This window comes from Lissotriton vulgaris, chromosome 9 (genome assembly GCF_964263255.1).
Source record: "Lissotriton vulgaris chromosome 9, aLisVul1.2, whole genome shotgun sequence".
NCBI lineage: Eukaryota > Metazoa > Chordata > Amphibia > Caudata > Salamandridae > Lissotriton > Lissotriton vulgaris.
In genome coordinates this window covers 321,369,600-321,383,650 of record NC_141697.1, presented here as the reverse complement: position 1 = coordinate 321,383,650, position 14,051 = coordinate 321,369,600, and positions in this window count along the sequence as shown.

The window sequence follows — 14,051 nt, the reverse complement described above, 5'->3', positions numbered from 1 at the left end:
TGTAGCATGTGCACTGGTGAATAGAAGGAGTACTCCCCATGGCGCAGGCGCTGGTGGTGTCGCTCCCGAAGCCGGGCAGGGATCCCATTGATATGGCCAGCTACCGCCCTCTATCATTGTTAACGACAGAGTACAAGAAACTTAGTAAAGTCCTGGCTAAAAGACTCATGCCGACTTTGCATAAATTGATTCATATAGATCAGACAGGTTTCCTGCCTGTGCGGAGCACATCGTTGAACACTATGAAACTACATCACCTGCTCGCAGAGGCCCCGAACCGATATGATTACGTGGGTTGTAGCTCACTAGACATGCGCCAGGCGTTCAACTCCATTAAATGGGACTACATATTTAGGGTCCTAGAGAGATTTGGACTGTCGGAAGAGTATGTCAAGTGGATCTGCCTCCTTTACAAAGCCCAGACGGCTAGAGCGCGGACAGGTGGGCACATATCGGCAGAATATCAGATACGTAGGGGAACGAGTCAGGGGTGCCCGCTTTCACCGCTTATTTGTATATTGGCACTGGAACCTTTAGCATTAAATAATAGGGCGGAGTTGGTCGACATGGGGATTAAGGTGAGAAACACCACGCATTGCTGTCGGCATATGCAGACGATATTATCCTATACCTGCGCGACCTCCGCACCCCTATGGACACCATGGCTGAGTTTTGAGCGGCTGTCAGGTCTCGCTATTAATCCAACAAAATCGACGGTATTCTACTTTAAGGAACAGACACCCTTACTGGACTTCTCATTTGGCACACTACAGTTCAAGGTTGCACCTCACACGTTTAAATATCTAGGCATCCTGTTTATCGGGCCCAGGCAGACATGCTGGAAAGCAATCTGAACAGAACCCTGAGAGCCCTACGATCTAGCATTACTTTTTTGACCACGCTGCCACAGTCAGTAGCGGGTAGAGCAGCGGTTGCGAAAATGGTGGTCCTCCCAAAGCTACTTTATTATTTCACAAACATACCGCTTATGCTTCCGGGTACCACTTTTAAATTAATGAACACATTACTTATTGAGCTCATTTGGGGGACGGGTAGGCGGAGGATTAGCTTAACCCCTTCCATGCTCATGCAGCACAGTGCTCCTGTGCTCATGACGAGATGAGCTCGTCATGACCACACCCGTTTTCGTTGCTGTCCAGCACAGCAGGGGAAACTCTCAAGCAGCAGTGTGGTTAAAGAAACTGCAGTGTAGTGCGTCTGGAGGGGGCCTGGGAGTGCCTGATCTTCGAGCGCATTTCTACGCTAGTCAACTGCAGTGGCTGTCCTTCTGGACAGCAGGACGTAACCTGCAGGAGATCGGGATGACAGAAGAAAGCGTAGGGCGAGGAGCGCTACACACTTTCTTGCTGCCGCATAGCAAGATTCAGCGGGACCTCCCCCCACTGTTGCACACAGCGTTGCAATGTTGAAGGGCAGCCCTGCAATATACCAGGGCATCCCCTGCATATGCCGGGAATATACCTCTGCTGGGTATACTTTTACAAGGTGGACGCCTGACGACGCGTAGACTGGCACCTTGGCTAGATGTGGCGGTTACCACAGTGGCGGACCTCTTCGGAGATGGGGTGTTATTGGATCGTGACAATTTTGTGCCAGAAACAGGAGCGCCGGCCCACCTCTACCTCCTACACGCAGCACTATTGCAATATGTCCGAGCGCATTGGACCCCACAAAGGCAGGAACCCCCCACAAATGATCTGGTTAAACACTGTATTATATGGGGAGGGGCCAGCACCTTATTAAGTGGCTATATGTGGGGCTACACTCCCACACACAAGTAGACCTGACACCACTATGCAATGCCTGGGTGGGTGACATTGGTAGGGCCCTGGAGGATAAAGAATGGGAGAGTGTACTGGAACACCACAAAATGGTATAGCGCAGTTCAAGTATATTCAATTATGCTCTTACATAGGGCGCACCTAACACCAAGCAAGCTAGACAAGATGTACCCAACCACACGACACCACTGCCCCAGATGCAGGCTAGAGGGAGCGGACCTAGTGCACACTATATGGTCATGCCAACGTATTGGAGGGTATTGGGACTCGGTCAGACGCCACACCGCGGAGATCACACACAGGGAGATACCTGATACAGTCGAGGGATGTATCCTGGGGTTAAGAACAGGAACTTCTAAGTATGAAGTGCAAAATAGGTGTGTAAACTTGGCACTCCTGTTGGCGGTACGGGGGATGTATGATGTTACAACGCATACTTTTACAACGCCTACCTTTACAACGCAATTTTTACACCGCAACATCCATTACAACGCATACATTACAACGCATGCCATTACAAAAAATTCTTTGAAACTACCTTTACAACGCATTCCACTACAACGCATACCATTACAACGCATAAATTACATTGCATGTAAGGTAAGTGTTGGATAGTGTAGGGGTTACAATTACTATTCCAACTCCAGGGGTGCCAAAGTAGGGTAAGTGTTGGATAGTGTAGGGGTAAAAATTACTATTTTAACCCCAGGGGGTGCAACAGTGGGGTAAGTGTTGGATAGTGTAGGGGTAAAAATGACTATCTAACTCCAGGGGGTGCAACAGTAGGGTAAGTGTTGGATAGTGTAAGGGTACTAGGTGTTGTAATGCTATGCGTTGTAATGGTATGCGTTGTAATGACTGCGTTTTAATGGCATGCGCTGTAGTGGTGTGCGTTGTAGTGTCATGCGTTGTAATGGTTGCGTTGTAAATGCATGCGTTGTAATGGATGTTGCTTTGTAAAAGTTTTGTTGTAATGGTAGTGCGGTGTAAAAGTTGCGTTGTAAAGGTTGTTTCCCGGTACGGGCGATCACCATGCGGTGGAAATCTAAAACCCCCCACAACGTATGCGTGGCATAACAAATTGGTGCGCTGGGGGAGCAGAGAGTGCGGTGTTGAGACAAGAGGAGGCGAGGGGTCTAAGAAAGACCCCGATTGCGTTGGAATGGGATGTCATGCTGGAGGCGTGTAGGTCCTTGGATTTAGATGTCAATACTACTGTTAATACCACGCAAAGGAGTGAATGAGACTGGGACTCGGACAGACACGTACAGAGAGTAAACAGAATCCATCCAACATGTATGATATAGGCTGCGATTATGAAAGGGCTGACGACCGATACTAGAGGTTTTCTAATGGACTCAGGATGGGAGGGGGGGAGGGTACAGAATAGTTGTGGATTTGCATATTAATCGTTGGGATGAGAAAATGTTATAACCAAATACAGGAATGTAGGAGGGATGCGGAATGTAATCATTATGTTATTTTATAGAAGGCTTGAGATGCCAACAGCCACGTTGTAAGGGAAGTGAAAAGTGTATAACTTTGTGCAAACTCATGCATGTTCTTATAGGATGACGAGTGTGAAATTTTGGAGCCTGTTGTAAATGCTGCTACATGTATTTTCTTGGAATTGATAAGCAATCTCATGCCGATGTATGGAACGTGCAAACCTGGAAACTCAATAAAAATATGTTTAAAAAAAAAAGTATGGTTGGAAAATCCAATTCTTAGACACATCCCATAATTAAATTACAATGTAAAGATCAGTGAATCGTTTTCCTGAACAACAGCTAAGAACCATTACATTATACTACAATAATCATAGATACAAAGAGAACAGTAAAATTCAACATTCATTAATCAAATAGTTATTAGCTTAATTTCAGCCTGCCCATGCCAGAGAACCACCTGTGTAAAGAGAAAAACGATTAAAACCGAAGTACTTGCTAAATCAACTAAGAGAGAAAGCAAGTCAAGTTATATGTTTTTGTACAACAATATGATACCCTGATATAGACCAAGTTCCTTAATTAGCCATGATGGACTGCCAGTTCCTCCATATTCAACCCTGTCAGACATATTGTATTGAAATCAGCTTATAAACTCTGTGGTAGGACGTCCAGAGAATATGAAGATAGATAAAGAGGCCATATACCTTGGGATTAAAATCACCGCCAACATTGAGGATATTATTCCTATTAATTTAGATCCTGTAATAGCATCCTCCAAAAGAATCTTAGAAAGGGTTAATAATTTGAAGTTTTCTCTACTAGGTCGAAGCAATCTGATAAAAATGCTCATCTTCCCAAAATTTTTATATATATTTCGAGCCATACCGCTGTTAATACCGTCAGGATATTTTGCCCGTTTAGAGAGAATGTGCTCTAGATTTTTATGGGGGTACAGCCGGGCCAGGAGAGCGCTGAAAAGCTGTGAGTTATCTCGAGATAGAGGGGGATGGGGTATTTCAAACTTTCAATGGTATCATTGGATGGCATTAATGCAATACATGGGTGCAGTTTTATTGCCGGAAAATGATATTGAGGATTTTTTGACCCCATCGATCTATGAAATGCTCCTGGGTACGGAGGCGAAACAGTGCTTAAACCGGATTATAGAGCCGAGTTATTATAATAAGACTAAATTTAAGATATTTGATACAGCCTTTTTTATTTGGCGATCTATTAAAAGAAAATTTCGGCTTAGCATTAACTTAACGAAGTATACACCTTTGCAGAATTTCTCTTTTTTGGCAGCGATATTCCAGGATGGGGTAATGCATAGGTGGAATAATTGAGGCGTTAAGAATTTGGGGGATCTATTTATAGAGAAGGATTTTGTACCATTTGATTATTTAATGAACACTTATCATATACCTCGCTCTGATTTTTTTAAATACCTTCAGGTACGTAGCTTTTGTTTACAGAAGATGTCACAATCTTTAATCTTTCTGGGGAACATTGAAATTTTAGAAGCGATTAAGCAGCGGCGAAGAATTGGGCCTCTGTATCAGCTAATCTTGGAAAAGAGGGAGGATGATCTAGAGGCTGTAGCGATCAAATGGCAGAATAAATTGAACATCCAATGTGTAAATATAGAGAGAAGTTTAGCAATTGCTAGAAATGTTTTGATGAATGGATCACTCATTAGTCAGCATTTTATGTCTGTCTTCATGCTTTACTATACACCAGGGAAGATAGCTAAATGGAGTGCAGGGCGTGGGACAAGTTGTAGCCGTTGTAATCTATATGGGGCCGATGCTGTGCACATGTTTTTTGACTGTCCGAAACTGACAAGATTTATTGTTGATGTAGAGCATTTTCTTATAGCTGAGCTGTCCATCTCAGTCAAATTAACAGCATCTTTGGTTTTGTTCGGTTGCGAAGAAAATGCGGCTAACTTGACCTCGGACACAGACAATGGATTTGTGTTTATATGCATGTCTGCTTTTCGCTTTTGCATAACATCAGGCTGGCTTGATGAAGAACCACCGAATTTTATTTTGTGTCGAAATATGCTTTTATCTATGTACTATCTTGAAACCGCATTATATAAACTGAAGGGTATAAGTAAGAAGACATTTGGTCGCAACTTATGGTCTCCAATTGCTAATTGGATAGGAAATTGAGATGTATTTTGCTTTTAGCTTTCATCTGTGTTGTGCTCTTGTCGCTTCTTTTTTTCTTTTTCATGGTTTACAGCAATTGACCTACTGTTCTGTCAACTTTGTGATATTATGGATCTGAAATGTATTACTGCTATTTTTTTTGCCTCTTAATGTTGTTCTGTTTTTTTTTCATCTCTGCTGATGCCAAAAAAAAACGTAATAAAAATAATTTTAAAAAATGAAATCAATAATGTACCGTGATTCCAGTCTCAAGAATCCTATGCCCACCACAAATGTCACACAGTATTCTGTCAGTTACAATGAATTGTAATTTGCTAATGTCACTTGAATGATACTCTTTAAAGTGTCTCACTACCGGATATTGTTTATTCTGTTGTGTAATTGTGCTCACGTGTTCCTGAATACATTTTTATGGATTCGTGAACAGTGCTGCTTATTTCAGTGCATTATAAAACACGGACACAAACGTCTGAGGTAAATGAAAATTCTTCTTAATAACAAATTCACAATTGGTGTGTGGTATAGTGATTTTTTTCGCACTCCTGCTAAATTTTCACCATTTACATTTCATACAGATAAAAACCCCTCCTATAGCTTGTTTTCTATCATTCTCAGTTATATTTGCAATCACATTACTGCATAAAATATCCTACAATGATGTACTTTTCCTAAAGAATACATTTGGATGGTTGTCTACGTATTTTGAGAGTATTTCATCTGTGCCAATATATGCAAATGTTTTTGAAAAATCTTTCTTATCTTCTAGCCTTGTTGTTATAGGTAGTGATCTGGAATACCTACTTTTCGCATGTTATTAAAACATGTGCGGTTTTCAGCATCCTCCGCTCTCTCATGTAAGGCCCTAAGTTGCTGCTGAAGCTTGGCAATGGCAGAATGTGAGGCCTGATAGGGGACAAATTCCGATAATGTAGTTTCAGCTGTTTGCATTTTGTCCGACAATTTACAATGATCCTTGCTTAATATGCTAAGTTCCTTCTGATAGGGAGTCAATACTGTTTTCAATGGCAGACCTGGAATCTCGTATTTCTTGGAATATCAGGTCTAGTTTATCCGGTGGATGAGCCAAGCTCCTGGGCGGAATAAAAAGTCATCTATGGTGTGTGTTGAAGAATCATTGGATCGACTTGGCTATGAAGGCACACAGGCCTGCAGGAATGACGAACAAGCAGAATTAATGCACTCCATGGTGATGTCCAGACAGAGGGTGTGGGTAGCTCTTTGTTATGAGTAGTGAAATGTTGGGATTGTAATGAGGTGTACAGAGCAGATGGGAACTTTGGGCAGCTCCTCCTCAATTACTGCAGGGGCCAAGGGACGTCAACACAACGTTAAGGGCAAGGGCATGCCCCTCCAACAAAGCTTGATGAAGGCCAGTTGTCCTACTGGCAAGACCCCACTTTAGGAAACAGGCTGATGGGCTCAGGCTCAGTAACTGGTCACAATGAACTCAGCAAGCCAGGGCAATACGCAATACAGAGTTGCATGTGGCGCATCTCAGCCAGCAGCACCCGTCAGTGGAAGGTCAAGCACCACAGAGTCCAGCAGTCCTTGGCACCCCAGATGAATGTTCATGTGTCAGCACTTGAGGCGGTGATAAGTAAAGAGCCCTTTCCAGAGTACGTTCTGTGTCACTTCCGTGCCCATTGATATTGTAATATTGCAGGTGAGTTCCTGTTCTGCAGAAGCCTTATAGAGCTATTTAGGAGATAAGGACTGTTGTGTCCTGTACACCTCTGAATATGGCAGTGGGGTAAGGAGGGCGACAGGGGCAGTTAAAAGTGTCCAGGCAGCTATGTGTTAGCAGTTCAGGTCCACTCATTACCATTGCTTCTGTCTCCCCTTATGTCACCTGATCATCTGCAGTCTGCGCGAGAGGTCCAGTCTTAGACTACCAGTGCAGTTCATAATAATCCCTTCTTGGCACGGAGGAGGCCCAGTCGATATCGCGAGCCCCTGCAAGCTGCTGATACACACAGCTCAGGGTAACCGTGCGTCCGCAGCTCAGCAATGCACTCCACCCCTCCTCTGTCTAGGCAAGCCACACAGGTCCCCAGTCAGTGCTTACGCTCCTCTTCAGTGCAGGCAAGCCACACGGGTTCCCAGTTGCCACCTGCGCAACTCACCCCTTTCAGTTAGTTATCCAAGCCGCGATTGACTCATCCGCTCTCGTCGATCGGATTCGCCAGACCTCACTGTGTCGGGCAGGGGGATTGGCACTGTAATGACCTCCAGCGGGGTAGCGGTGTAGCTTACCTACGCCCGGAGGTTATGCATTGGCGCTGGCATGTGACGCCATGCGCCAGTATAAAATAAAGAGGTGTGGCCCCATATAGTTAGTCGGGACCACGCGAGCAACCGAAGCACTCGTGTTGAGTCATCATTGCAGCCACCGCAGCGCGCAATAATCACAATGCAATGTCACACCTTTACACTGGCGACGAGGGCGGTAAAGAGCTCATGCCGCATTGCTGCCCTGATCTAGCGCACCGTGACTGTGAGTAGCCAATGCCACCTGGGAAGGCCCTGCAGCCCCCTTTAAAAATGGCCAGCCTGCTGCCAATGAGGTGGGTCCTGCAGCCCTATAATGAGCCAGCTTGTTGCCACTATTAAAAGCCCTGCAGAACTGTAAATGGCCTGTGCCTCGTGAGAAGGCCCTGCAGCCACCCAAACAGTCAGCCTGCTGTCACCAAGGTAGGCCCTGCAGCCTCATACATTGCTTGCCTGCTGCTGCTAGTGGAGGACCCACAGCCCAAATAAAAGCCAGTGCTCGAGCGAGTGATTACCCTTCAGCATCCCGGCCGGCAGTCACACGTGCCAGTCCCCCGGCGCCCCCTGGTAGACATTGACAGCAAGGGCAGGCAGAGAAACCACGGACACTGTGTCACGGCCCAACTGCGTCGCAGACAACCTAGGCCAGGTGGCTGCCACCCCGGTCCAGTAGAGAGGCGGTGCATGTGCCGCGAGGTTCAACCGCAGCTGTATCAGAATGGCGACGATCCTGGCCATTGAACCTTTTGTGGTGCACTGTGCCCTATCCACCCTCGCCCCAAAATGGAAGGACTGGACAGAACGTCTATAATTCTATTTTGAAGGGGCAGGAATAATCCACAACAGTCGCAGAGCACTGCTCCTCCACCTAGGAGGCAAAGACATACATCACATCTACAAAACGCTAGTTGAGGCCACCCCCAAGACGTATGCGACACTGCTAAACGCTCTGAATGCACACTTCGAACCTATGGCCAACAGAGACTACGAGAGATTTATCTTTCGCCAGGCCAAACAGGAAGCGGAGGAGTCATTAGATACATTCCATGGGCATCTGAAAAAGCTGGCCAGCACATGTAGCTTTCAAGATGAACAAGAGGAATTCAGGGCCCAGATAATACAGGGCTGTTACTCCTCGAATCTCAGGGAAAACATCCTCCAAGAATACGGCAAACCCTTGGCAGACATCCTCACCATGGGGAGGTCGAAGAAACTAGTGAAGGCCAGAGCATCCCACATGGAGGCCGCCTTCCACTGTCCCATCAAGACGGAGCAGGTGAACGTGGTAAAAGCCAAGTCGTGCCAAAACCCAGGGAGGCGCCCGCAAGACAAGAAAAAGAATGCGGCTACTTTGGGGGCATGCCCCACTGCATGCAGGCCTGCCCGAAGAAAGGGAAGAGGTGCACGGCCTGCGGATGGATGAACCGTTTCGCGGCGGTGTGCATATCGTTGAAAGCCCGGAAAGAAATAGCTCAGACCATAGCCGAAACGCAAGACAGCGAGGACATGGATGATGACACAGGTGATTACCCCGTCCATTTTGTGTTCATAGTGGATCAACCGCCACGGAAAAGACGCTGGCTCCCAAAATGCCGAATCCAGATTCACCACCAAGACGTGCAGGCCACCATAGACACAGGGGCCTCAATTGAACTGATGGTCGCCAATGTATACAACCAATTGAGTCCACGTCCACCCTTGAGCAAAGCAAGGATTTGGGTGTTTGCCTACGGACAGAAGACACCTATCCCACTCTCTGGATGCTTCAAAACCGAACTTAGGCATCAGGATCTCAAGATCCCCAACACAGTGTATGTGACCAAAGAAGGAAGCAGAATGCTGATAAGCGGCCAGACAGCAGAAGAGCTGAGGCTGATCCCTTTTGCTCTTGCTGTCCAAGAAGAGGAATTAGTGGCCATCATGGAGGAATTCGACATCTTCAAAGGAATCGGATGCCTAAAAGGGAAAGAGGTCTCTCTTCACATTGACCAGTCAGTTGAACCGGTGGCGCTGAGGCACTGGCGCATAGCTTTCCACCTATGACAAAAAGTCAAAGACGAGCTGGAGGTGCTGGAGCGGCAAGGGATCATAGAGAAGGTCAGCTGGCCTACTCCATGGGTTTCCCCAATCGTGGTGGAGAGAAAACCAAAACAGCCAGGGCAGGTCCGCATCTGTGTCAACATGCGTCTCTCAAATGCAGCCATAAAAAGAGAACGTCACATAACCCCCACCATTGATGACATTCTGGCGAGCTAAACAGCCCTGTGTGGTTTTCAAAGATGGACCTGTGGTCAGGGTATCACCAACTGCCCCTACATCCAGACTCCCGGTATATTACCACCTTCTCTACCCACGTCAGCCTCAAGCGATACAAGCGCCTCAACTTTGGGATCTCGAGGGGGGCGCTAGGTGGCGTACAACCAGGATGGCTGTGCACCAGTGAGGCTCCCACCGGACCGGGCGGAAAGATAAACTTCATCCTCCTCCTACATTGTATATAACGCCAATATGTGCACCAACGGAATGCGGACAGAGTGCCGATCGCGGCGATAACACCAATTTGCTGTAACGACGTGCCATGGAGGAGTAGCAGGTTGCGGCATTCCTGTGCGGGAGACATTGGCGATGTCCTGGAGTGGTGTGCCGACTGTGGTGAACGGGAAAGACTGATGCTGATTGGACCCGCTAATGGAAGGTGGTGCTGCAAGATAATGGCCCGGAGCGAGGTGCAAGCTAAAGCAACACAACTGGCGAGAGCTGTGGCAATGGCGGAGGAACCCTGAGGCTGCTGATCTACAGACCCTGCACGCGTCTCGCAGTAAGAGAGTAAGCAAGACCAGGGACCGTGCACCGTGACACATAGCCGCTGAAGCTTAGGACCTGTAAGCAACGGACAAGTGCTGCCGGTGAGATCAAGCGGCAGAGGGGGATTGGACACTGGCATTTTCCATATGTGATCTGCGGGGTTTCAAAGCATAGATCACCGCAGCGAATGCTCACTATACACTACCCTGAAGCTAGCGCTGTGGCAGAGGAGCAGAGGCGTTATCTTAGGCGCACCGTGCCACTGCATAACACGGAGGACCCTGTAGTTCTGTAGGGCCCCAGCGAGAGCGTCCCCCGCAATAGTAGCTGAGACCCGATACCGCCGTACTGTATATACTGCACCTAAAAGAAAAAGTGAGAGGGCCCAGTCCTCATCCTGGGCTCCTCGCCCTCCGCCTGGGACGACTCCTGGTGGCCCCCCACCCTGGGCACCGCACCCAAACCGACGGACCACGCACGCAACCTGGGTTTCATCCTGGACTCCTCCCTCTCCATGACCAGGCAAGTCAACGCCGTCTCCTCGTCGTGCTTCAACATCCTGCGCATGCTTCGGAAGATCTTCTGGTGGATCCCCACAGAGACCAGGAAGACCGTCACCCAGGCCCTCGTCACCAGCCGACTGGACTACGGCAACGCACTCTACGCCGGAACCACCGCCAAGATCCAGAAGAGACTCCAGCGCATCCAGAACGCCTCAGCCAGACTCATCCTCGACATCCCACGACACAGCCACATCTCCGGACATCTAAGAGACCTGCACTGGCTCCCGGTCAACAAGAGAATCACCTTCCGCCTCCTTACCCACGCACACAAAGCTCTCCACGACCAAGGCCCGAGCTACCTCAACAACCGAATCAACTTCTACGCTCCCAAACGCCACCTCCGATCCGCCAGCCATGCCCTCGCCACCGTCCCACGCATCCGCAGAGCCACTGCAGGAGGAAGGTCCTTCTCCTACCTGGCCGCCAAGACCTGGAACTCCCTCCCGCCGACCTGCGCCTGACCCAAGACCACCTCTCCTTCAGGAAGAAGCTCAAGACCTGGCTGTTCGAGCAGTAGCGGCACCCCCCCCCCCCCCAAGCGCCTCGAGACCCTACGGGTAGGTAGTGCGCTCTATAAATTTCTTTGATTGATTGAGTGCATGTTGACGCCAGGAGTGACACGAAAGATACGCGCTTCTAGGCAGCCATTTTGTGAAGGTGGGGACATTCGGCAGAGCCACATTCGGACACCTCATGTGGAGGAACGGAGAGTGGACAAAGTACAAGGAGGCAATACTCGCGAGGAGCAAAGTACAGGAACCTGCTGTGCGAGAAGAGACAGCGCATCTACGCGAAGGGCGCATCCAACACGATAGTTGGCCAACATGGGGAGAACAGATGCTAAACAGGCGAAGCTATCATTTGATCCACACAAGACGCCCCGTTCTAATTCATTGGAACGGGCGTAATCAGACTCAACAGAACCGCAGGAAGACGACTGGAAGGCGCTATTGGTGGGCATGAAGCAGCGTCTCACATCCATTGACGCCAAGCTGGACGTCATGAACACCAGGCTGGATGCAGTGGTCAACAAGCTTGACCAGCATGACCAGCGGATCAAGGAGGCAGAACAATCAATCAATCAATCAAAGCATTTATATAGCGCAGTACTCACCCAGAGGGTCTCAAGGCGCTAGGGGAGGGGGGTCCGCTACTGCTCGAACAGCCAGGTCTTGAGTTGCTTCCTGAAGGCGAGGTGGTCCTGGGTCAGGCGGAGGTGGGTCGGGAGGGAGTTCCATGTCTTGGCGGCGAGGTAGGAGAAGGACCGTCCCCCTGTGGTGGCTCTTCGGATGCGGGGGACGGCGGCGAGAGCGTGGCCGGTCGATCGAAGCTGGCGTTTGGGGGCGTAGAAGTTGAGGCGGCTGTTGAGGTATCCTGGGCCTTGGTTGTGTAGGGCTTTGTGTGCGTGGGTGAGGAGACGGAAGGTGATTCTCTTGTTGACCAGGAGCCAGTGCAGGTCTCTCAGGTGTCCGGAGATGTGGCTGCGACGGGGGATGTCCAGGATGAGTCGTGCTGAGGCGTTCTGGATCCGCTGGAGTCTCTTCTGGAGTTTGGCGGTGGTTCCGGCGTAGAGGGAGTTGCCGTAGTCCAGACGGCTGGTGACGAGGGCCTGGGTGACCGTCTTCCTGGTCTCGGTGGGGATCCACCGGAAGATCTTACATAGCATGCGCAGGATGTTGAAGCACGACGAGGAGACGGCGTTGACTTGTCTGGTCATGGAGAGGGAGGAGTCCAGGATGAAGCCCAGGTTGCGTGCGTGGTCTGTTGGTTTGGGTGCGCTGCCTAGGGCGGGGGGCCACCAGGAGTCGTCCTAGGCGGAGGGTGAGGATCCCAGGATGAGGACTTCCGTCTTGTCCGAGTTCAGTTTCAGGCGGCTGTTCTTCATCCATTCGGCTACCTCTTTCATCCCTTCGTGAAGGTTGGCTCTGGCGGTGGCGGGGTCGTTGGTGAGGGAGAGGATCAGCTGGGTGTCGTCGGCGTAGGAGATGATGTTGAGGTTGTGCTGGCGTGCGATGTCTGTGAGGGGGCTCATGTAGATGTTGAAGAGGGTTGGACTGAGCGAGGAGCCTTGAGGAACGCCGCAGATGACTTCGGTGGCTTCAGATCTGAACGGGGGGAGGCGGACTCTCTGTGTCCTTCCGGCGAGGAAGGAGATGATCCACTCCAGTGCCTTCTCCTGGATTCCGACGTTGCTGAGTCGCTGCACTAGTGTACGGTGGCAGACAGTGTCCAAGGCCGCAGAGAGGTCTAAGAGGATGAGGGCTGCTGTTTCTCCGTTGTCAAGCAGGGCTCGGATGTCATCGGTGGCTGCGATCAGGGCGGTCTCGGTGCTGTGGTTGGCCCGGAAGCCAGACTGCGAGAGGTCGAGGGATCCGTTCGTCTTGAGGAAGGCGGCCAGCTGCTTGTTGGCGGTCTTCTCGATGACTTTTGCAGGGAACGGGAGCAACGAGATGGGGCGGTAGTTCTTGAGGTCGGTGGGGTCGGCTGATGGCTTCTTTAGTAGAGCGCTGAGTTTGGCGTGCTTCCAGCTCTCCGGGAAGGTAGCGGTGTCGAATTAGGTGTTGATGATGTCCCGCAGGTGGGGTGCGATGACAGCGTCGGCCTTGTTGAAGACGTGGTGAGGGCAGGGGTCGGTCGGAGATCCGGAGTGGATGGAGTTCATCGTACGGACGGTGTCTTCGGTGCTGATCGGGGTCCAGGCGCGGAGGGTGGTGGTGGGGGGCGGTGGTTCGGTCGTGGCGTGCGTCGGTTGAGTGCTGAAGCTGTTGTGTATGTCCGCGATCTTGTTGTGGAAGTAGGAGGTGAGGGAGTTGCAGAAGTCTTGCGAAGGGGTGATGTTGTTGTTTCCGGCGTTGGGATTGGAGAGCTCTTTAACGATGTTGAAGAGTTCCTTGCTGTTGTGTGCGTTGTTGTCCAGTCGTTCCTTGAATGCAGTTTTCTTGGTGGAGTGGATAAGTTGGTGGT